The sequence below is a fragment of the Bufo bufo genome, chromosome 6, assembly GCF_905171765.1.
Source record: "Bufo bufo chromosome 6, aBufBuf1.1, whole genome shotgun sequence".
In the NCBI taxonomy this organism is placed as follows: Eukaryota; Metazoa; Chordata; class Amphibia; order Anura; family Bufonidae; genus Bufo; species Bufo bufo.
Genome location: NC_053394.1, coordinates 110847224 through 110873146, shown reverse-complemented (window position 1 = coordinate 110873146; position 25923 = coordinate 110847224). Strand labels below are relative to the sequence as shown.

At 45.7% G+C, this 25923-nt stretch overlaps 1 protein-coding gene and 1 long non-coding RNA gene across 2 annotated transcripts in view; both read left to right on the top strand.

Annotated features, from left to right (window-relative positions):
- CDH4 (cadherin 4) overlaps positions 1-25923 on the top strand; it is a 918264-nt gene that overhangs the window by 607978 nt on the left and 284363 nt on the right.
- On the top strand, positions 1492-19798 carry LOC121003912. The gene is made up of 3 exons (XR_005779622.1): positions 1492-1623; positions 2985-2986; positions 19785-19798. It is a non-coding gene; the product is annotated as an uncharacterized LOC121003912 (long non-coding RNA).

Below are 25923 nucleotides of genomic sequence, written 5' to 3'. Positions count from 1 at the left end.
CCTGACCTCATGTTGTCTGTGGCTGTGCCACATTGCCCGCTTGTCTGTCTGACCTGCTGTGGCCTGCCCTTTACCAATCATTATCCAGTGTCATGTGTGTGTTTTCTTTTTTTTTTTGTATTCTGTGGTGACTGTTTGTGATCCCATAAAGATTTGTCCAAGGTTTTCAGATTCAGTTGCCAATTTTTTCGGTCAAGGATTTTCCAGCTTCCTCTAATGGTGGCGTGGCTTGGCTTCAGTTGGTGTATGCGACTATGCGTGGTAGAGTGCAGGTAAAATTTTCTGTTAAGTCACTGTGTGACGACAAGCTTTTCAATTTCTAGCACTGGGGAGAATGGTATTATTTTTTAAGATTGTGTCGGACACAATCTTCAAAAATGTGTCCATTCCATTGAATTTTCTAACTTGATGTACTGTCTATCTTTTGAATGTCAATTTTTAGGGGGGCTCAACTTAAAACCTCAGCCAAATATTCTAAAAGTGTATTTATTTGATTAAAGACAACTGACGCCCGCCAAGCCACCAGAGGAAGGCAAATCATTGAAAGAATAAATTGAAACTTAAAACCTGGAGTAAATCTTTATTGGATCACACAAATACACATTCACACAAACCAAAAAAACACACACGACCTTCTGACATCATGTCTGACTATGGTGGCTGTGCCACATTGCCCGTCCTGTGGCCTGCCCTTTACCATTATGATTCAGTGAGGAGGATGTGTGTTTATTTTTTTTCTGGTATTCTGTGGTGTGTGTTTGTGATCCCATAAAGATTTGTCCAAGGTTTTCAGATTCAGTTGAAAATGTATTCTGTCAAGGATTTTCCAGCTTCCTCTAATGGTGGCATGGCTTGGCTTCAGTTGATGTATCGTGGTAGAGTGCTTGCTGAGTGCTCAGTGCAGGTAACGTTTTCTGTAAAGTGACAACTCTGAGAGCTTATAGCACTGATCTAGACGTACTACCCATCTGGTGCTGGTGGTGGTGCTGGTGGTGGTGCTGGTGGTGGTGCTGGTGGTGGTGCTGGTGGTGCCAAAACAATCACGGTGAACCAGGAAGTTCTGCAACACAGACAACTTGAACACACTGTGTGACAGACAGTTCCTGACTGGCAAACATCACAGTGAGTGAACCTATAACACAGTCACTGACTGTGTTATAGGTTCACTGACTCACTGTGATGTTTTACAGTCAGGAACTGAAGTGCTCCTTTTTTGTAGGTACTGTTTAATATTATATAATATATAATATATATTATATGGTAAAACTATTGTAAAACTTATAAACTAACTGCACCAGCCAGGCCAGCACAACAGTTTAATGTTACAGAGACACTGACAGTACTGTTTTAAATAAATACTGTTGTCTGCTGCACTGTTTTGTTCATTCAGACTTTGCTATATGATATGCAGGGAACTTGGTATGATTTGTTTAAATAGCAGATACAAATAAATATTTTTGTGCAATTTCTGATTGAATTAATTTTTTGATGTAAAATTGAAAAACAAGGGGACTTGGGTAATAATCTTGATGCATCGTGATGCATCGCCGAATCGAATCGAATCGTGGACTTGATAATCGTAATCGCATCGAATCGTGAGACGAGTGAAGATGCGCAGCCCTAGTGACTATACACATTTTTTATTACATTTAATTACAAGAGCATTTAGGTGCTGGTTTGAAAAACTGAGAATATTTTTTGTGGAACAACCCCTTTAAATTGCATTGGAAATACAGGATTTAATAGCGCATAAAGGGGACAATTTAGGGCCCTATTAGACTTCCCTGTATTCAGGCCGGAAGAGCTGGAACAAGAATAAACGCATCCATAGGAGCTTGTTTGTATAGCCTTATCACATAGGCTGATGCAAAGTGAACCTGGAAGGAATGATTGCTGCCACAGTCATTCCTCTCTCATTCAGTTCTGTTGATTATCTGCAGCACATCCCTAATGACAGATGCAGATCACCATTCCTATGAATGCTTGTTTTTGATAATTAGTTCAAAAATCGCTTGGTCTAATAGGGCCCTTACTGCAATATCACATTGGCCTGAAGTAAACTCAGTGATCACAGTGCGCAAAAGAAATAATTATAGGGATTGTGCTTCATTGTGATCACATTAACCACTTACAGTCCCCAATGCCGTTCCATGCATTGGGGACTGCAATTTGAGGTCCCTAATGGATAAGCATCATCCATGCGGCTGCCGCAGAAGGATCCAGACCCATTCAACTTGAGCTTCCGTGGGGTTCTGTGTCTCCGTTCCGCACCACACCTTCCGGTTTGCAGAGCCATTCAAGGGATACGGTGTGTGCACGGCCGTGGGCATGAGCCCTAAGGCTGAGTTCACATCACCGTTTAGCTTTCCCTTCTTCTGATTCATCAGAAAAAGAAAGATTAGGCCTCCTTTTAAATCTCTGTTTGTGGATCCGGCACAGAGCAGCCTGATGGATCACACGGATCTGGAAATGCCGGATTCTCTACTTCACCGCCAGATGCCCATTGACTGCAATGGGTTCTGGGGGTGATCCAGCCAATTTCCAGCAAAAGTAACAGGTTTCGGGTAGAAGAAAATTGTTGCATACAGCGGTTTATGTTTGGCCGAAACCCGGTATTTTGACTGTAAATCGGCCGGATCACCCCCAGAACCCATTGCAGTCAATGGGGGATCCAGCGGTGAAGTATCCAGCGGATCCATCTTTTTTTGAGCATCAGTTATGTTCACTTTGCATCAGTTTGTGTCAGTTCGGTCAGAGATCAGTTATTTTTGACGGTAGAAAAAGTCCTGTATGCAGTGCTTTTTCTCCCGTCGAAAAATAACCGATCTCTGATGGAAGAGACACAAACTGATCCTCAAAACAAAAGACGGATCAGTTATTTTTAGTACAAAGTGATGCTAACTGAGCGTAACTGATGCTCCAAATAACTGATCTGTTGTCTTAACTGAACTGAAAGCTAAACGATGATGAGAACTCAACCTAAGCTGTGTCATTTTTAGTGCAGGGCACAGGGAGCATCATTGTGCGATGGCCACCCTGCACTAGACACTACACAATGCGACAGACTTACTATTGAAAAAGTGCTCGAGTTCTGGCAAAAAACTGGTGTACACGTCTTGCACCACACTTTTTAACTGGGTTTTCCAGGATGTAACAATTGAAGTATATTCATAGTATAGGTCATCAATATCAGACCCCGCAGTCAGCTGTTCAAGAGTAGCTCCAGCACCAGAAATAGGCGGCCTAACTACACAGCTCCATCCATTGTGTAGTGGACAGAGCTAGGCAGGGGCGTAACTAGAAGTGACTGGGCCCCACAGCAAATATTTGTAAGGGCCCCTCCAGCACGCTTCGCACCTCCTTCCTCCTGTGTAAACCCCACTCCTTTGGCACAGTGTAGCGGTATACTGTATATTGTGTGGCACAGTGGATGCTATATGTGTATAACATAAACATATTTCATATGAAAACTTACAGTTACTTGACCCTTGGGGATCTCGGACACCACTTCAACACTTGGCCGGGGGCTTGGCGGAGCTGATGTTGTGCTTTATCCTAATGAGAAAGATTTCATAATAAGGATTTGGAGAAGGGGCAGAGGGATAGCAGAGCAGGGAGAGGCTGGTGCTGCTACTAGGGGGTCATACCATGGGGGAGTAATAAAGCCCACTATAATGCCCCCCCCCCCTAGTAGTAATAATTCTCCTTATAATGTGACAGTGCAAAAATACCCCCTTGTAATGCCCCCAATTGAGCTAATGTCCCCATAGTGCCCCCATAGTGCCCCCATAATGTCCCAGTATAAAATACCCCTATATAGTGCCCCCAATAAAATCCCCCATAGTGCTCCTCTCCCCCTTCCTGCTAGTGCCCCCCATAATGTACCAGTATAAAATGCCCCATATATAGTGCCCCAGTAGATGCCCCTCAGTGTCCGGCCTCTGATAGGCTGCCGGCCTAGTGTCCCCCATAATGCCCCCCAATAATGTGCCAGTAAGTGTCCCCATAGATGCCCCCCCATCATGTGCCAGTATCAAGTGCCTCTCTCCTCCCCCCCCCCCACATGTCCCAGTATCATAGTGCCATCTCCCCCACCAATGTGCCAGTATCAAGTGCCTCTCTCCTTCCCACCCCCATGTGCCAGTATCATAGTGCCAAACCCCCCCATGTGCCAGTATCAAGTGCCTATCTCTTCCCCCCATGTCCCAGTATCATAGTGCCATCTCCCCCCCAAAAAAGTGCCAGTATCAAGTGCCTCTCTCCCCCCCATGTGCCAGTATCATAGTGCCAAACCCATGTGCCAGTATCAAGTGCCTCTCTCCTCCCCCCCATGTCCCAGTATCATAGTTCCATCTCCCCCCCCCACAAAAAAAGTGCCAGTATCAAGTGCCTCTCTCCCTCCCCCCCCCATGTGCCAGTATCAGGTGCCAACCCTCCCCCCTATGTGCCAGTATCAGGTGCCTCTCTCCCCCCCAGGTGCCAGTATCAGGTGCCAACCCCCCTCCCCCCCCCAGGTGCCAGTATCAGGTGCCTCTCCCCCCCCCCCATGTGCCAGTATCAGGTGACAACCCCCCCCTCCCCCCCAGGTGTCAGTATCAAGTGCCTCTCTCCTCCCCCAGGTGCCATCTCCCCCCCACAAAAAAAAGTGCCAGTATCAAGTGCCTCTCTCCCTCCCCCCCCATGTGCCAGTATCAGGTGCCTCTCTTCCCCCCCATGTGCCAGTATCAGGTGCCACCCCCCCCCCCCCCCCCAGGTGCCAGTATCAGGTGCCAACCCCTCTCCCCCCCATGTTCCAGTATCAGGTGCCTCTCTCCCCCCCCCCCATGTGCCAGTATCAGGTGCCAACCCCCCCCAGGTGCCAGTATCAGGTGCCAACCCCCCTCCCCCCATGTGCCAGTATCACGTGCCCTCCGCTCCCCCATGGCAGTAACAGTCAGGTATTAAAAAATAATAATAAACACTTCTACTTACCTCCATGTCAGCGATGCGATGCAGCCTCTTCCTGTGTCCCGCCCTGTATTGTGTCCTGCCCTGTATGTCCATATATGGAGTCAGTGCTTGTATTTCAGAAAAGTTATTGCTGGGATCCAAACCCACGACCTTCTGTATCAGAGGCAAAGCACTTAAAGGGTTTCTGTCACCCCGCAAAACTCTTTTTTTTTTTTTGGGATAGTTAGATTCCTCATAGTGCGATATATAGCAGAATATAATGCTCTTACTTACTTTCATGCAGCCGATTCTTTATAAAACGAACTTTTATAATATGTAAATGAGGGCTCTACCAGCAAGTAGGGCGTCTACTTGCTGGTAGCTGCTGCAGAAATCCGCCCCCCTCGCCGTGTTGATTGACAGGGCCAGCCGGGATCTCCTCCTCCGGCCGGCCCTGTCAGTAATTCAAAAATCGCGCGCCTTGCGTCATTCGGCGCAGGCGCTCTGAGATGAGGAGGCTCGTATCCTCAGCACTCCCTCAGTGCGCCTGCGCCAAAAAAAAAATAATGAGTTTTGCGGGGTGACAGAAACCCTTTAACCACAAGACCATAAGAGCTGCCTTGCGGCTGACTGAAAAAATATGAGACTTCTACTGTTATAGCTGGCTAAGTGTACATCTATACACATGACAGCTGCTCATATATAGAGATATAGCAGAGCTGAGTGTGCTGGGACAGCTGTCATATAGAGATATAGCAGTGCTGGGTGTGTTGGGGTAGCTGTCATGTGTATAGATGTACACTTAGCCAGCTATAACAGTAGAAGTCTCATATTTTTTCAATCAGTTGCAATGCAGCCTTTATGGCTGTGTGGGTAAATGCTTTGCCTCTGATACATTGGAGGTTGTGGGTTCGAATCCCAGACACATCAGGAGACTTTAGGAGACAGTAAGATTAGATCACATTAGCGAGGGGGCCTGGTCAGCCGCTGCTGCTGTGAAGGGGCCCTGAACATTAAGACAAAAATCGATATTTAACTAACTTGAAAATAAACTGTCACACGCCCCCTTGGCTGCCCGGGCCCCAAAGCAGCTGCTTCCCCGGTAGTTACGCCACTGGAGCTAGGTACATAGCAAATAACAAAAAGAGCATGGCAAGCAAATCTGCTAAATGTTCCTTTTATTTTCAATGAATGATCAACATATAGCAGCATAATAACAATTCATCGCAGCCAACATTGATCCATAAAGTGCATGTCCAAACAAGTGGTGCATAATAAAGTCTCTACTATCCAACCTACCTGGAAAGGTTGCCTGGAGGGGATACGTATAGATGCTGCACTCTGACCAGCCATAACATTCAGTCATTTAACAATTTGGCCCTTGTCAAAGCCTCTCTCACCCCGACTCTTGTCGTTTATTCATTACTATCTAATATATTCTACCCCGCGTCAGGTGCCGTTGTCACAAGAATCAGTCTTATCATAATCATTCCATTCAATGTTATCATCCAGTGGATTTAATGTTATTGTTCATCGTTGTATGGTTTCCACTGCGGCGTGGGGTTCTGGGTAGAAAAAATTTGCTTGAAAATGCAGCAGGCAGTGTAGGAGTGAGTATGATAGAGACTCTTTAACAATCCCGCTAGCACAGGGTCTTGTTTATAAATGGGGGAAAACATGTAATTAAGAGACAATTAAAAACCAGGGAGAACAACAATAATTTCCATTATCTCGTTTTCGACCACAGAGCACCAGAATTACAGCTGTCACAGAGTGCGTGACTGTCGCGGGGACATTTCCATATACATGTCAGTCATTCTCAGCACCTCCCCCCTTCTCTCTATTCAAAGTGCAAGCAGTGTTCAGCACTATACCCAGGGGCCCCTGCTGTGCGAGCTGACAGCCGCCATAATGGAGTCGCTGGTTCTCCCCATTTATAACTTCCTGTTTTTGTATGTGCATTTACAGAACATAAAGCTGCCAGAATTATATAGCATTAGAGGGAATATTAACGCCTCCTTGTTCCCCAGATAGCAGACACAGTAAATGCACTAAGTGAGCTTAAGTTATAATCAAGAAATGGCACTTTGAGTTTGCCACCAGGCAATAATAACAGCAAGCCTCATACTAGGTTATTTTAATAGTTATTTCAGCTTGTTGTTTTGTCTGGTTATTGTAGGTTTTGTTATTAGACAGTTGCCTTATGTTAGTGATACTGCTATCATTGCTTTATCCCACAGAGCTGTGCACATTTCTGCAATGACTAAGAAGCAACTACTACTCTTAGGCCCCTTGCAGACGAGCGTTCCTCCTGCAGCGAGTCCGCAACGCAGCTCCAGGCCTGACCTGGGGAAGGGGGGGGTCACATAGCATTATATTGATTTATGATGCTATGCTATATAACCCTTACAGTTCTGGAATGTATTAAATAAACCTGCCAGCATTATGCCAGTGTTATCCAATACATTCCAGAACTGTAAGGGTTACATAGCATCATAAATCAATATAATGCTATGTGAATCCCGTCAGTGCTGGGAGGTCAGGCCGGGTGCTGCGATGCGGACTCGCTGCGGGAGGAACGCTCGTCTGCAAAAGGCCTTACTGTTCTTGGCCATAGAGCAGGGATCAGCAACCTAGTGTACTCCAGCTGCTGTGAAACTACAACTCCCAACATGCACACTTACTTACTTGGCTGTTCTTGTAACTCCCACCGAAGTGAAACAAGGCCTCTGGGAGTTGTAGTTTCAGAACAGCTGGAGTGCCGGAGGTTGGTGATCCCTGCCATACAGTACAAAGCAGTGAATCTCACACACAACCACGCATACCTATCCACAACTGCAGCAGGTCCTTACAAGCAAGCCCCTTTAGCAATCCTCAGGAGACATGTTTTTCATTAGCTTAGTCCTTTACATGCAGTCTAAGGGCTCACACGACTGTATGTTTGGTTCGCATCCAATCCGCATTTTTTGCGGTTTGGATGTGGACCCATTCATTTCAATGGGGTCTCAACAAATGTGGACAGCACACAACGGGACATACTATTGACTGGTCCCCTGTGCAGGTGCACAAGTTGCTGTAAGCCTTGTACCGGGGTGGGCTCCCCAGGATACAGCGAAGTCACAAACGAGGAAAGCAACTCGGACACCAGCTTTTGCCAAAACGGAATTTTACTAACGCGGTGCCCTCTGATGGATGCAGGAGAAAATTGTGCAGTAATTTACCTACTGATGTGCACAACTAAAACTGCCTCGTCGTACCTATTATTACCCTGAAGCAAACACGAACAATTGTTTGGGTGCTTAGTACGGGCTAGCCTGCAGTGCAACACAACAGTTCACAATCTTACCGTGCTCTATAGTATTCCCCCTCCCATAACTAGTTCGGTAGCACGTGCCTGTGTATTACTCCTGAGCAAAACGCTGAACTGGATTGAGTTCATGGGGGTGTTTATCAACTCTCGAATGTGCAATGTCCCTTTAAGTAATGGAGTCCTTGTAGTAACAGTAGCAACACTTTAGGCCTGACACAAAGCAGAGACCTTAACTAGCTAACTACAGGCCTGGTCTCAGTCTCTAGGCGCCAACACTGCAATGAGGTGCGTGCACGAACTTACCAACCCAGGTCTGATGGCTGCTGCTTCTTCTAGCAAGTTCTAAAACCCCACCTCATTTGAAAATTCAAATATCTGCAGTTTAGTAGCTGTGTTTAAGAAACAGCGGCATCTTGTGGCCAAACAGCAGAATATCAGTCCTGATGATTTAACTTAATCCACACACTAACAGTGTTCAAACAATGAGAGCTGTTTCTCAATCTCACATTGCCCCTATGGTTTGTCTGCTTTCACTATAGTACTCCAACATCACAGATGCACACAAATACACCTCTCATGATATAGAAAAATTGCCTGAATCACCAGCAGACTGACTTTTATTAGTTGGTCAGAAGGGCCTTCTTGTGGCTTTAGGCACTGGGATGGCTAGGGAGTTGTCTGAGGACGTTGTTTTGTGAGATGGGGAAACAGCTTTCCTTGTCTGAACACTGTTTGTGTAGATTCAATTAAATTATCTGGACTGACTTTCTGCTGTTTGGCCACAAGATGCCGCTGTTTCCTAAACACAGCTACAGACTGCATATATTTCCATATTCAAGAGAGGTGAGATTACACAAAGCCTGGAGAGGAAGAGAAAGGGAGCATCCATCGTAGAGGGAGCTGAGACTGAGGAACTGTGTCAGCTGAGGATCCGACGGCATCCAGGTGTGAGAGCATCCCTCAGTGACCAGAGCGGCAGCTAAGTGAAGCTGATCATGTCCAAGACCCTGATCCTGACCAGAGGAATGAGGACTGATTCCAGGAACGCTGAGGAGAGCTGAGGAGCAAAGCTACATACACTGCAGGACCACATGCTTGTTGGAGAGGCATTTGTTCCGTTCAGAGTCACCAGTGGATGCAGAGCAGACCCGGATCGGTAAGATCATTACAGTGTTGGCGCCTAGAGACTGAGACCAGGCCTGTAATTAGTTAGATAGGATTTCTGTTTGTGTCAGGCCACAAGTGTTGCTATTGTTCATTGTAAGGACTCCATAACTTAAAGTGACATTTTACACTGGAGAGCTGATAAACTTCCCACAAACTCAAGCCAGGCTGGCGGTTTGGCTCAGAAGGAAAACCTAGACACGTGCTACAGGACCAGTTATGGGAGGTGGAATACTGTAGAGCTTTGTAAGATTGTAAGCTGTTGTGCTGCAGCACAGGCTAACCATGCACCCGAACAGTTATTCTTGTTCTTTAGGGTAATAACAGGTAAGGTGTGGCAGTTTAGTTGAGCCCGCCAGTAGGTAAATTACCATGCTTTCCTCCTGCATCCATTGGAGGGCTCCATGCTGTGCCAAAATACAGCAGCCAATCTAAACATGCAGAGCTGCAGCAAGGAAATAGAGATGGGGGCACAGAAACAGTTTGGAAAAAATGTACGTTTCTTAGATGCCCCTTTTTATTTTTTCTAGGGGTCCTAAGGAACATGTATGAGGATGTCATGTAGTTTGTGTAGCTAACGTGGGCATTGCATGCCAGTATACTAATACAGGCCCCCAGTGTGACTCTACCTTCACCATTCTATCCCTGTATAATTGAGCCATGAAATATGTATGGTAATACCCTTCTAAAAGAAAGACATAAATTGTATAATGTCTCATTTCATGTTATTTGTGTTTTTCGTACACCACTCTGAAAACTGCCTGTGCATATGGTTGTAGTGCCATATTATATATGAGGGCAGGTTAGAAACATTACCCAGAATTCCCACTAATGACTCTCCTGCACACACAGGGCTGAACTGTTCTGCATTGTACGGAGTTAGGGAATTTGTCGGTGCGTTATAAATAATTAATTTTAATTCTAGTCACTGGAGGGAGATATGTTTATTATTCAGCTCCCAGCTGCAAAATCAGCATTATCGCCATCAAACCCAAAGCAGCAGGAGAGAAAAAATAATAGAAAAATGTGGGATTTTTCAACTAAAAAGCAGGGACTTTTCATAGTTTTGTGGGGATAAAAATAATTGGGGCTGTTATGAAAAATTAATATGACTTTAGTTACACGTTATTGTGGAACATGTCATGTATTCACCGAAGCTCTGCATTTTAATACATATTTTATACGGTGGATTAATTGAGCAAAAAAAAGTAATTAAATCCATAATAATAATAGACTTCACTTTTTATACTCTGAGTAGGGAGTATTAATTCAGAAGTATGACGTTGATAAATGACTACTTGTCCCTTGAGTAAAGCAGTTTTCTTGTTTTTGTCATCTGAAAGCTGACCTTAAAAAGTAGGCAGGTGCAGGAGAGGTTTAGCTTGAACTCCTGAGCTCAAGTGCAAAATCACTAGCAGGGCCCTTCAACCATGAGTTTGCCATGTAGAGTACTGTTGTGCTGTCCTCTTGTGTGGCCAATGGGTCATTACTTTCCAATAGGCTGGGGTACAACTGCAATCTCTGCACCCCGATAGCTACAATACTAATAGGCTGTGCTTATTTTACTTGGTGCCAACCAGAAGGTAGGAAGAAGGGATGCAAATAAGCTCTTAGCACGCTTTGCTTCTGATACCAGATGTAAGGCAGCTATCCTATAAGTCAATGTTCAACCCTTTAAATAGGCATTGAAACATGACTTGGATAATAAATAAGCCAGCACCCCATCTGCAGACAGCTGTTTCAGGGTGATTGCCACTCATCAGTGCAGAGCAGAGAGTACTGGCTAAACTGGGTGAGAAGCTTAGGTCAGGATTTGGGGGGTACAATCTCTCCTTACGGAGAGCACCTTGTTTTAATTAGTAAAATAAATGTAGGTGATACATTCTGAGAAACTTCACAAAATTTGGGTAAAGCCTTACAGGGAATCTATAAAAAGCAATCAAATTCCATTTGCTCCATGGAATTCATCCGTGGGCAATCGCTGGGGGTCTGACTGCTTTGATTAGTTGACTTGACAGTTCCTGTTGGCTTTCTCTAGAGGCTGTATGGTTGACCCATTATAGCCAAGCTGAAGAAAAAACCTGTATATATATATATACTACATTGACAAAAGTATTGGGACACCTACACATTCCATCCTATTCTAAATTCATAGACATTAAAGGGGTTGTCGCACCTCAGAAAGTGGCATTTATCATGTAGAGAAAGTTAATACAAGCGACTTACTAATATATTATATAGTGTGCAAGCACGGCCACCACTGATGGATTGCAGGGTGGTCTGTAACCATGGAAACGAGCAGTGTTTAATGTGATGGAAAAATGAATCCAGCCAGCAAAGGAGACAATATGGATACTTACAACACATTAGTAGGTGGCTTGTATTAACTTTCTCTAAATGATAAATGCAATCTACTGAAGTGAGACAACCCCTTTAATAAGGAGTTGGGTCCCCCTCTAAAGCGAAAACAGCTTCCACTCTTCTGGGAAGCAAATATGGCGAAAGAAGATGAGAAGGCGCTCATAGGGTAGTATGATTGTTAAAAAATGTATGGAAGTTAGACATCAATGGTTGTGCTCACCTTTTGGTGTTGTGCATACGTAGGCACAACACTCCTGAGAACAGGGGGTCGGTGCAGCCGGTATCTCTCAGTCCTCGTAGGTGGAGTAGCCAATTCTCCAGAGGAATGATATGGAAAACAATAGGGGGAGTTTTGTGTACTGTAACAGTACACCAAAAATGATACCTTCTGGCGCAAGGGCACGACCTCAGTAGATAAATATAGGATCTTTTATCTACAAGCTCCAGCACGGACCCCACAGACTTGAAAAAAGGAGTACATTGACCCCGAAACACGTTGTCACTCACTAATAAAAGATCCTATATTTATCTACTGAGGTCGTGCCCTTGCGCCAGAAGGTATCATTTTTGGTGTACTGTTACAGTACACAAAACTCCCCCTATTGTACTCTTCTGGGAAGACATTTTACAAGATTTTGGAGTGTGTCTGTGGGATTTTTCGCCCATTGATCTAGAAGAGTATTTGTGAGATCAGATACTGATGTTGGATGAAAGGGCTTGACTTGCAATCTCCATTGTAGTTCATCACACAGGTGTTTAATTGAGTTAAGGTCAGGGCTGTTTTTGGATCCGTCAATTTCTTCCACATAAAACTCACCCAGCCATGCCTTTATGGCCTTTACTTTGTGCACTAAGGCACTGCCATGCTGGAACAGAAAAGGGCCTCCCCAAACTGTTCCCACAAAGTTGGTAGCATTCAATTATAAAAAATGTCTTGTTTCTCTTCATTGGAACTAAGGGGCCTAGGCAAACCCCTGAAAAAACAACCCTATCGCATTATCCCTCCTCCAACAAACTTTACAGTTGGCACAGTGCAGTCAGGCAGGTAATGTTCTCCTGGCATTCGTCAAAGGTAGACTTGTCCATCAGACCGCCAGATGGAGAAACGTGGTTAATCAATCCATTGAACACCTTTCCACTGCTCCAGAGTCCACTGGCAGTGTGCTTTACAACACTGCATCTGCCACTTGGCATTGTGCTTGGTGATGTAGAGCCTATATGTAGCTGCTCGGTTATGGAAACCTGCACAATTTTCGTGCTGATGTTAATGCCAGAGGAGGTTTGGAGTCAGCAGTATGGTGAGGACTTCTATGCACTATGCGCCGCAGCACTGAGTGACCTCACGCTGTAAGTCTACATGGTCTACCACTCAGTGTCCAAGTTGCCGTGGTTCCTAATACCACTCAGTTAATTGTGGCATATCTAGGAGTGAAGAAATGTATCTAACTGACTTGATGCAATGGTGGCATCCTATCATAGTGGCACAATCAAACTCACTGAGCTCTTTAGCGCAACTCATTCTTTCACAAATGTTTGTAAAGGCAGATTGCATGGCTAGGGGCTGGATTGCCACATCCTTGGCAATTGGACTGAATTCAATGATTAAGAGGTGCATCTCAATACTTTTGTCCATATAGTGGCCCACATTTAGTAATCAGGCTGTCTAGACCTGCCCTAGATTTATCACAGGGACACTTATCTTACTGTAGACCAACTATTGGTTGACTTATTTTGAGACTGAGATTATGAGATCTTTATGCCAGAATTGTGTCCCCTCCCCTTTCCACTACGCCTCCCTGCCCCCGGTGAGCATGTCGGAAAAAAGTGTTGAAATCTTATATGTGGCAAATTTCCTCACTTTTTGCTAAATTTTTGACACAGGCACATTAGTAAATCTGGGCCAGTGTGTGTAGATTATAAAATATCTTTTGTCTTTAGGTTTTGTAAGCTACAGTATTTCTCTATTGTGTGATGGGCCCCACTGTATGAAACACCTGCAAGTTTGTCAAGACAACTTATTTGTAATAAGATACTTTACTGCGTGTTAATTATCAGGTGAGATGAGGTACAACCATAGCTCGACCAACACTGGCAACATCAGAAGTAAATTAGGAGAGAAGATCATTATAAATTAAAGAAAAATTGTTAACAAGTTGCCCAGCTTTACCAAGAGTTCAGAATTTAATGGGATACAGTGCAGGAATGGAGGGATTGTTTTCATTTTCACAGACGGTCTATGCTGGCTAATTATGCTGAATGCTTCAAACACCTTTAACCTCTGCCCCTTCTAGGTCAGGCTTCTAAGGACACAAACTTTAAAAATGTCTCCTTTTTCTCTGTTTTGCTCACAATTATGAGGCCTTATGGCTTGTATATCCTAAATCTGATGTCAAAGTACTTAGTTTTCAAAGAAACATAATCAGTTACTTTCTGGTAAAAGCCAATAACAACTTAAAGTATCATTGGCCGCACTCTTGACCTGCATTGTGGCCTGTTCATATTTGTGCTGTGTATGCAGTCAACCACAAGCATCCATGAACACGTCTATATAATACTTTGTATTATAGCAGAGAAAACAAAAAAGTAGTCAGCACACAGCAGAAGTCCAACCTCACAAGTAGTATATTGGAGCTCTGTCTCACTGGATACCACGGACTGGACAACTACAACAGCGGCCTAACTATATAGGTGCAGACTTTTCTGATGCACCTGTAGCATCCTGCTCCTAAAGTTGCATAATACTGCAAAGTGCACAAGTATATTGTCATCATGTCATGTATTTATTAACTGTGTATTCCTGTAAGCACATGATAATTGTAGACCACATCTCATACCCACCAATAGATAAGGCTGGTTTTACCCTCTATATAAGGAGAGGAGTGAGTCAGCACAGTTCAGTGTGAGTAATCCAGTCTAGTTGGAACCAGTCTGAGTCACTATAGTCAGAGACAGTGCAGTGTTAGAAGAAGCAACAAGATGTGAAGCTGACACTCTAGCCACTCCTGGATCCAGGTACCATCCGGGGGGGAGGGGGGACTGAAGGAGAAAAGAACAACTACCAAAAGCAGGCCAGATGTAACAGACAGGTGTAGAGCAAGTCCAGTAGAGGTAACGTGTCTAAAAGGACTTATAGACCCTACGGCACCCATGTTCAGGAGTTGGTTCTGGTGCCTGAGCATACCAAATTACAGTTTGGCCCACTGTGAGAATCTTCACATCCCAAGGTGGATCCTGTTGAAGTGTTCTGTACAGCAACCTGTTCAAACAATGGAGCAAAGAAGTTTACCTGTCATTAAGGAGAACCACCCTGTTGGTTGCCAGAAGTAAAGTCTACAACCAGTGGCTGGATGCTTGTGTGTTCAAGTCAGTAAGTAAAGTACAGGATAAGGAAGATTTCTTAAAGCATCTAAGAGCACTGGTTTGGCCTATAGTTATCTGTGCAGTTGTGAGGACCATCTGAGAAGACTGCATTTCTGTGTAACATCACTTGGTCCATAACCAGTAAGACCTGTCCTGAACTTTCTGCATCTGAAGTTTCAGTAAAGAATTGTTTGCTGTTTAACCTGGACTCATTATTTCTATTCTACATTTGCACTTCAAGGTACTGGCATAATGACAACAGGAACCCTGCTTTGCACTGTAAAATGTCAACATCAATGGCACCTCAACCGCCATAAGGCAGGAGAACCCCAGAATGAGAGTGTGTCCCAAAGGGAATAACCATCAAAAGCACCATCTCCTTGATTATATGGCCAAAGATCAATGTCTAAAAAAAGCAAACAGCACTCCTGAAGAAAGCCTATGAGTGCCATCCTGTATGAGTTTGTATAGATGTACACTACAGATGAGCAGTTGATTCTAAACTACTTGATTTCCCCAAATATTTGGATTCTAGTGAATCTGAATCTTTATGAATTCTTTCAAAGAGCTTGAAATGGGTTGGATACAGTCCAAGTTGGAGAGTACAGAGTATAATACACAACTTTTTAGGGCAATTTGGGCACTTTCAATTCTGGTTAATTTTATTCAGACCTTAATCAAATCTGACATCTGACTCATGCTAAACGTATTTCAAGATATTTGCTCTCTCTAATGTAGATTTGTCCATTATTTCATGTGTTCAGGGAGGAGCAGGACTCTATGAATGGGTGGAGGAATGCAGGAACCGTATATCCTCAAGCTCAGTGTCTTCCTCTCTTTTGTGCCTTCAGATAGGGCACCTAAATGCAAGTCATACCCTTTAAGATGTTAAAGGGGTTCTACAGTTTGTTTTAACTGATGATCTATCCTCTGGATAGATCATCAGCATCTGATCGGCGGGGGTCCGACACCCGGGACCCCCACCGATCAGCTGTTTGAGAAAGCAGTGGCACTCCAGCAACGCCGCGGCCTTCTCGCTGTTTACCGCTGGCCCAGTGACGTCACGACTAGTATCAACTGGCCTGGGCGGGGCTAAGCTCCATTCAAGTGAACGGAGCTTAGCCGCGTCCAGGCCAGTTGAAACTAGTCGTGACGTCACTGGGCCAGCGGTAAACAGCGAGAAGTCCGCAGCGCCGCTGCCTTCTCAAACAGCTGATCGGCGGGGGTCCCGGGCGTCGGACGCCTGCCGATTAGATGCTGATGATCTATCCAGAGAATAGATCATCAGTTAAAACAAACTGTAGAACCCCTTTAAAAATACATTTTCAACTTTAACTGCTAATATTTGCTTTTTTATAATTACAAAAGATCCCAAATTGCAATAACACATTTTCAAATATAAGCAGCTGATTTTCTGTATCCGCCACATGAGAAGCGATTATGTTTGCATTTTGCTGTTCTGTAGTCTTGTTCAATAAGCCTGTTGATGTCAGAATTGGCAGACAAGGATGGAATAGAGCGTACACATAAAACAGCTTCCTCTGTGGTTCAAGGAAGCAGAAGCTAGGGATTGGAGTTCACCGCTCTGTTTTTTAGAGAGTTCAAATCAATATGGATCTCATTGATTATATTTTTCTACTGTAATTAATATCCTCCTTCAAGCTGCCACTTTTTCTCATTAGACCTTCCTTCTCTCTTCTCATTTTTCTTTCAAGCAGTTGTCATCGCCAGCCACTCCCCATGAAACCTCTTCTGCCACCTTTTTCCTTGCATGATCCCACAAAATGTTGATTTCTGGCAAATCAATTCTGAAAGCTTAATGAAAAGCCTGAGCATTTCCTCTTAATTATCCATATGCCATTTGTTGGGAGCAGTTTTGCCTCTGAGCAGTGTAAAGGCGGGAGAGGTGCGTTGAGGTTCTGCAATTAGTAATGCCTTCCGGCAGACCGTGCCTTGTGCACTGGGGGATGCTTATTGATGGGGGGTCTTAATCCTTTTTCAGAGTGAATGAATAAGTGTTGTAAAACGTCAGTATGTTTTAGCCTGGGTAGCTTAATCACATGTACTTTCTAGTAAACAGACTATATATATATATCTTCGGTTCTGCAGTTCACTGTGTGATTTTCACTTCTATAGAAACACAAGTCCAGCTGCACCGCGAGGTGGCAGGGGGGAGATTAGCTGAGGAAAAGGCAGACACTATAGCTACATGGTACTATTGAATGCTTGGATGGTGGATTTGCACGATAACTTGTAGAGAGTAATGTACCAAGAAAAATTACATGGCATTTGGAAAATTATCATTATTTGTAAAAAGAAAGAAAAATACCTAAAACAGAAAAATCCTATTTTGCTTTATTATTATACCTATGGAAGAAAGTACCTCTCCAAAAGTTAGCTCTGAGACTGTTATGTTCAGATAGATTTAGTCAAACCATAGGGTAGCTATGGTTTTTAAACCAGAAGCTTAGCTTTAGGAGATACAGCAGTAGCATTCAAATCTAGGTGGAGCCTGAGGGAGTACAAAGGTCCCACTGCCACATCAGAAGACACCAGTGTTGTAAATGGTACATGGTAGGAGGGGGCCCTGTTGCAAATATTGTAGTTACAGCTCTTGGGACCACGGATGGTAGGCTACCAAGACTAATATTGCCATAGTGTCCTGAGATCACAATCCAGATGACAAAAAAAAAGGAATATACCATTTGTAAATTATATAGTAGACTAGCAGAAGGACCCGGCTTCGCACGGGTATATTTAATATATTTCATTTAATGTTTGTGTGTGTCATTAAAAGATATCGACAGTATCCACTATAACAAGAATGATCTATAGCGCCCCGTCCCCTTAACAGGGACCTCCACAGCCCCCCACCCTTTAACACTGACCAACCCCCACAGTGCCCCGTCTCCTTAAAATGGGACCTCCACAGCAGCCCACCCCCTTAACTTTGACCTTTAAAGCAGCCTGTTCTTTAAAGGGAGTCTGTCACCACAATTTGCCCATATAGACCACTTGCATAGCACTATAGCATAACTATAGATCAGTCAAATGGTACCTTTGTCTTTTTGTTTGGATGTTCACCAGGGGCAAAAACTGAGTTTTATTCATATGTAAATGAGGGCTCGCAAGTGCCCAGGGGCGGCGTTCGGGCTGTAAGTGCCCAGGCCGCTCTTCCTTCTTCTCACATAACCCCGCCCAGTGACCTCACAGTACCCCGCTGCCCCTTTAATAATGGTCTCCACAGTCCCCTCCTCCCTTAACAGTGACCTCCCCAGCAATCCGCCCCCTTAACAGTAACATCCACAGTACCCTCCCCTTTAACAGTGACCTCCACAGCAGCTGCCCCTTTATTAGTGACCTCCAAATTACCCCGTCTCGTTAACATTGATTTCCACAATAACCCACCCCTTTAACAATGACCTCCACAGAGCTCCGTTCCCTTAAAATGTGACTTCCACAACACCCCATCCCTTTAACAGTGACCTCTACAGCACCCCACCCCTTAACACTGACCTCCATAGCGGACCGTCCCCTTAACTGTGACCTACACCATTCCATGCCCCCTTAACAGAGACCTCCACAGTGCTCGCTCCTTTAACGGTGACCTCCACAGAATCCTGCCCCCTTAACAGTGACCTCCACAGCGGCCGCCCCTTAATTAGTGACCTCCATAGTACCCCATCTCCTTAACAGTGATTTCCACAACATCCCGCCCCCTTAACAGTGGCCTCTACCGCAATCTGCCCCTTAACACTGACCTCCATTGCGGACCGTCCCCTTAAATGTGACCTCCACAGCAGCCTGCCCCTAGGGTAGCCAGAGGTCTGGTTTTAGGCTCCCTGTCCTCCGTTCGGTGCAGGGCCTGGACGTACACAGGGATGTCCTTTTGAACAGCTCACTCTCAGACAGCAGCACTGTGCTGTCTGTGAGCTGCAGGAAGAAAGTCACCCTCCCTCCCACCCCCTGCAGCTGACAGAAGTTGATTTTTACCTTCCTTTTTTAAATCCCCGCTGGCTGCGGAGTGGGAGGGGTGTGGCTTAACAGAATTGGGGCTGAACCTGGGGGCGGGGTTTAAGTCCGTCTTTTGAGGTTGGCCTGAATGGCCCCCATACCTGCCCCCTGAACTGTGACCTGTGACCTCCACAGCACTCCGCTCCCTTAACAGTGTCATCCACAGCGCCCTGCCCCTTTAAAGCTGACCTACAGCAGTGAAGAAAAATGGCTGGGTTGTTATGGAAACCTGGTGTAAAACTGTTTGTATGTGGAGACGAAGGACCTGCAAGCTTCTATTGGTTGATAAGGGACATGTGACCATATGTATGGTAGTTGGGATATAAAGAGAAAGACCTGCAGGCTTCTATTGGTTAATGTAGGTCATGTGATGTGCCATATTTGCATTTTTTGGGAATATCTCAGGAACGGTACGTGCTAGAGAGCTGTGACCCTGTCTAAAACCTCCCCGAACACCTGATGTACCTGTGTGCTAAATTTCGTGATTGTAAATGCCACAGTGTGGATTTCTTTAGCGGACATACATACACACACACACATACATACATACATACATACATACATACACTCAGCTTTATATATTAGACTAGACATTAAGCCCGTTACAATAACGGGCGCTAGAACAGTAGTGCATAAACATTAGTAGGAACAGTCTATATTAAATGGCAAGGGAACTTGACCACATTGGCTGAGACTGCTGGCACTGAGTGCTGGCTGTGGCTGAGAATGCTGGCACTGACTGGTGGCTGAGACTGCTGGCACTGAGTGCTGGCTGAGAGTGCTGGCTGCGGCTGGTGGTTGAGACTGCTGGCACTGAGTGCTGGCTATGGCTGAGACTGCGGCTGGTGGATGAGACTGCTGGCACTGAGCGTTGACTGTGGCTGAGACGGCTGGCACTGGCTGGTGGCTGAGACTGCTGGCACTGTGACTGGTGGCTGGTGGCACTGACTGGCTGAGACGGCTGGCACTGGCTGGTGGCTGAGACTGCTGGCACTGTGACTGGTGGCTGGTGGCACTGACTGATGGCTCAGACTTCTGGCACTGTGATTGGTGGCATTGACTGATGGCTGAGATGGCTGGCACTGACTGGTGGTGAGATGGCTGGCACTGACTGGTGGCTGAGACTGCTGGCACTGTGATTGGTGGCTGTGGCTGGTGGCACTGACTGATGGCTGAGACAGCTGGCACTGACGGGTGGCTGAGACTGCTGGCACTGTGGCTGGTGGCACTGACTGATGGCTGAAATGTCTGGCACTGACTGGTGGTGCTGAGACTGCTGGCAGCGACTGGTGGCTAATACTGCTGGCAGTAACTGCTGTCTGTGGCTAACAGTACTGGGACTGTGAGGCTTTGTGATGCACTTAATGGCAGCGCTTCGACGTGGAGAGCAAACCATAGGAGGCGGCGATTGGCCGGCGCGTAGGTGTGGACGACGTGGTTGCATGTGGGGCAGCTGTGATTGGACGGCACGCTAGTGTGGGAGGTGCAGGTGGCGTGTGTAGTGCCGTGTGTTGATTGACCGGCCCGCGCGCACTTCAGTTATTGGCACACACGTGCGGAAACGCAACACGTACACAGGGCTTTTATTAGTATAGAAGATAGATGCTACCTTGGTTATGCCCTCTTATATATCATACCACCTTGTCTGTGCCCACTTATATATGATGCTACTTTGTCTATGCCCCTTATATATATAATGTTACTTTGTCTATGCCCCTTATATACACTGCTCAAAAAAATAAAGGGAACACAAAAATAACACATCCTAGATCTGAATTAATTAAATATTCTTCTGAAATACTTTGTTCTTTACATAGTTCAATGTGCTGACAACAAAATCACACAAAAATAAAAAAATGGAAATCAAATTTTTCAACCCATGGAGGTCTGGATTTGGAGTCACACTCAAAATTAAAGTGGAAAAACACACTACAGGCTGATCCAACTTTGATGTAATGTCCTTAAAACAAGTCAAAATGAGGCTCAGTAGTGTGTGTGGCCTCCACGTGCAACGTGACGTTGGTGGATAGAGCGAGACATGATGTCCCAGATGTGCTCAATTGGATTCAGGTCTGGGGAACGGGCGGGCCAGTCCATAGCATCAATGCCTTCGTCTTGCAGGAACTGCTGACACACTCCAGCCACATGAGGTCTAGCATTGTCTTGCATTAGGAGGAACCCAGGGCTAACCGCACCAGCATATGGTCTCACAAGGGGTCTGAGGATCTCATCTCGGTACCTAATGGCAGTCAGGCTACCTCTGGCGAGCACATGGAGGGCTGTGCGGCCCTCCAAAGAAATGCCACCCCACACCATTAATGACCCAATGCCAAACCGGTCATGCTGGAGGATGTTGCAGGCAGCAGAACATTCTCCACGGCATCTCCAGACTCTGTCACGTCTGTCACATGTGCTCAGTGTGAACCTGCTTTCATTTGTGAAGAGCACAGGGCGCCAGTGGCAAATTTGCCAATCTTGGTGTTCTCTGCCAAATGCCAAATGTCCTGCACGGTGTTGGGCTGTAAGCACAACCCCCACCTGTGGACGTCGGGCCCTCATATCACCCTCATGGAGTCTGTTTCTGACCATTTCAGCAGGCACATGCACATTTGTGGCCTGCTGGAGGTCATTTTGCAGGGCTCTGGCAGTGCTCCTCCTGTTCCTACTTGCACAAAGGTGGAGGTAGTGGTCCTGCTGCTGGGTTGTTGCCCTCCTACGGCCTCCTCCACGTCTCCTGATGTACTGGCCTGTCTCCTGGTAGCGCCTCCATGCTCTGGACACTACGCTGACAGACACAGCAAACCTTCTTGCCACAGCTCACATTGATGTGCCATCCTGGATAAGCTGCACTCCCTGAGCCACTTGTGTGGGTTGTAGACTCCGTCTCATGCTACCACTAGAGTGAAAGCACCGCCAGCATTCAAAAGTAACCAAAACATCAGCCAGGAAGCATAGGAACTGAGAAGTGGTCTGTGATCACCACCTGCAGAACCACTTCTTTATTGGGGGTGTCTTGCTAATTGCCTATAATTTCCACCTGTTGTCTATCCCATTTACACAACAGCATGTGAAATTGATTGTCACTCAGTGTTGCTTCCTAAGTGGACAGTTTGATTTCACAGAAGTGTGATTGACTTGGAGTTACATTGTGTTGTTTAAGTGTTCCCTTTATTTTTTTGTGCAGTGTATATAATGCAACCTTGTCTGTGTCCCCTTATATATAATGCCACCTTGTCTGTGTCCCCGTATATACACTCACCTAAAGAATTATTAGGAACACCATACTAATACGGTGTTGGACCCCCTTTTGCCTTCAGAACTGCCTTAATTCTACGTGGCATTGATTCAACAAGGTGCTGATAGCATTCTTTAGAAATGTTGGCCCATATTGATAGGATAGCATCTTGCAGTTGATGGAGATTTGAGGGATGCACATCCAGGGCACGAAGCTCCCGTTCCACCACATCCCAAAGATGCTCTATTGGGTTGAGATCTGGTGACTGTGGGGGCCATTTTAGTACAGTGAACTCATTGTCATGTTCAAGAAACCAATTTGAAATGATTCGAACTTTGTGCCATGGTGCATTATCCTGCTGGAAGTAGCCATCAGAGGATGGGTACATGGTGGTCATGAAGGGATGGACATGGTCAGAAACAATGCTCAGGTAGCCCGTGGCATTTAAACGATGCCCAATTGGCACTAAGGGGCCTAAAGTGTGCCCACAAAACATCCCCCACACCATTACACCACCACCACCAGCCTGCACAGTGGTAACAAGGCATGATGGATACATGTTCTCATTCTGTTTACGCCAAATTCGGACTCTACCATTTGAATGTCTCAACAGAAATCGAGACTCATCAGACCAGGCAACGTTTTTCCAGTCTTCAACAGTCCAATTTTGGTGAGCTCGTGCAAATTGTAGCCTCTTTTTCCTATTTGTAGTGGAGATGAGTGGTACCCGGTGGGGTCTTCTGCTGTTGTAGCCCATCCGCCTCAAGGTTGTGCGTGTTGTGGCTTCACAAATGCTTTGCTGCAGACCTCGGTTGTAACGAGTGGTTATTTCAGTCAACGTTGCTCTTCTATCAGCTTGAATCAGTCGGCCCATTCTCCTCTGACCTCTGGCATCCACAAGGCATGTTCGCCCACAGGACTGCCGCATACTGGATGTTTTTCCCCTTTCACACCATTCTTTGTAAACCCTAGAAATGGTTGTGCGTGAAAATCCCAGTAACTGAGCAGATTGTGAAATACTCAGACGGCCCGTCTGGCACCAACAACCATGCCACGATGAAAATTGCTTAAATCACCTTTCTTTCCCATTCTGACATTCAGTTTGGAGTTCAGGAGATTGTGTTGACCAGGACCACCCCCCTAAATGCATTGAAGCAACTGCCATGTGATTGGTTGACTAGATAATTGCATTAATGAGAAATAGAACAGGTGTTCCTAATAATTCTTTAGGTGAGTGTATAATGCCACTTTGTCTATGCCCCTTATATATAATGCTACCTTGTCTATGCCCCCTTATATATAATGCCACCTTGTCTGTGTCCCTGTATATATAATGCCACTTTGTCTATGCCCCTTATATATAATACTACCTTGTCTATGCCCCCTTATATATAATGCCACCTTGTCTATACCCCCTTATATAAATGCCACCTTGTCTATACTTATATATATGTCCACCTTTATTATATATAATGCCACCTTTTCTATACCCCCTTATATATAATACCACCTTGTCTATACCCCCTTATATATAATGCCACCATGTCTATGCCCCCTTATATATAATGCTACCTTGTCTATGCCCTCCTTTATCTAATACCACCTTGTCTATGCCCCTTATATATAATACCACCTTGTCTATGCCCCTTATACTGTATATAATACCACCTTGTCTATGCCCCTTATAATGTATATAATGCCACCTTATCTATGCCCCCTTATATATAATGCCATCTTGTCTGTGCCCCCTGAGTGTAGTGGCTCTTCTTTGAGCCCCCCATTTAGTGCAGTCAGCATACTCACATAGATATACTCACCTGCTGTCAGTCCCACGATGCAGCAATGTCACCCTGGCCTCTTCTGAACGGTCTGCTTGTGTGGAACGTCACAGGAGGCGGGATGATATAATAGCGCTGCCTACATCATAGAAACGTGCTGGTGCAGTACCCCAGATACCCCCATTTTTGTTATTGCATTGTTAAGGTAATGTGACGCAGCATGGAGGGTCCTGAGCAGGGAAGCGTCAGCCAGGGCCGGGAGAGCGCTGAGCATTGAGGTGCACGCTCGTGATGTACAGTGCTCAGAGCTGTGTGTCCGTGCGTGTGTGCCGATAATTGAACTGGGCATGTGCGGCGGCCGACCAATCAACACACGGCGCTCCACATGCCGCCCGCACCGCCCACACCTGCGCTCCAGCCAATCGTCGGCCACTCGCAGGTTATGGTGTGCTCTCCACGTCGGACCACCGCCATTACTGTCCCTGCATCACACAGCCGCACAGTCCCAGCTCAGACAGCAGCTACTGCCAGCAGTCTCAGCCACCAGTCGATGCCAGCAGTCTCAGCACCACCAGTCAGTGACAGCCGTCTCAGCCATCAGTCAGTGCCACCAGCCACATCCACCAGTCACAGTGCAAGCAGTCTAGCCAGCAGTCAGTGCCAACCGTCTCAGCCATCAGTCAGTGCCACCAGTCACAGTGCCAGCAGTCTCAGCCAGCAGTCAGTGCCAGCCGTCTCAGCCTTCAGTCAGTGCCACCAGTCACAGTGCCAGCCGTTTCAGCCATCAGTCAGTGCCATCAGTCACAGTGCCAGCAGTCTCAGCCACCAGTCAGTGTCAGCAGTCTCAGCCACCAGCTGCAGTCAGCAATCTCAGTCACAGCCAGCACTCAGTGCCAGCAGTCTCAGCCAGCAGTCAGCGCCAGCCGTCTCAGCCTTCAGTCAGTGCCACTAGTCACAGCCATCAGTCACAGTGCCAGCAGTCTCAGCACCACCAGTCAGTGCCAGCCGTCTCAGCCATCAGTCAGTGCCACTAGTCACAGCCACCAGTCACAGTGCCAGCAGTCTCAGCCATACAATGTGGTCAAGTTCCCTTGCCATTTAATATAGACTGTTCCTACTAATGTTTATGCACTACTGTTCTAGCGCCCGTTATTGTAACGGGCTTAATGTTTAATATATAATTTTGGATCTCCCCTTTAAAGTAAAGGGTTATTCCAGTTTCAGCAAAAAGTATTCACCATGTAATGAAACTTCATACAATTTTCTAATGCATTTTCTGTTTCAATTTCTCACCATTTTCATGAACTCTGCTTGCAATCATAGCATGGAAACCTTCGCGATTTACTTCCTGGGGCTAAAAATCTAGCCTGGTCGTGTGCTGCTCGCACAGATGCACAGCAGGCAGAGCTCTGATAACTGTACTCTATGTGCTACGATTCATGCACCTATTCCATGACAGATTTTTTATCTCCTGAAGGTTTCCATTATAGCACTGCAAGCAGAGATTTAGAAAATTGTTACTACAGGAAGTACATTTGGAGATGTTATTACTTTTTATTATACATTGAATAAGCTGCTTATTTGCTGAAATCTCAATACCCCTTTAAGGGTGTTGACGAATAAATATAGTATCTACCTTGGTCAGTTCTATATAATGAGCTTTATTCTGTGGACCTGTATCGAGCAATCACAATTTTTCCTTGTGGTGCTCTTGGTGCCCAGCCAGATGCTCGCAACAAAAGCCTATCACTTATTACCCACAATGCCCCTCT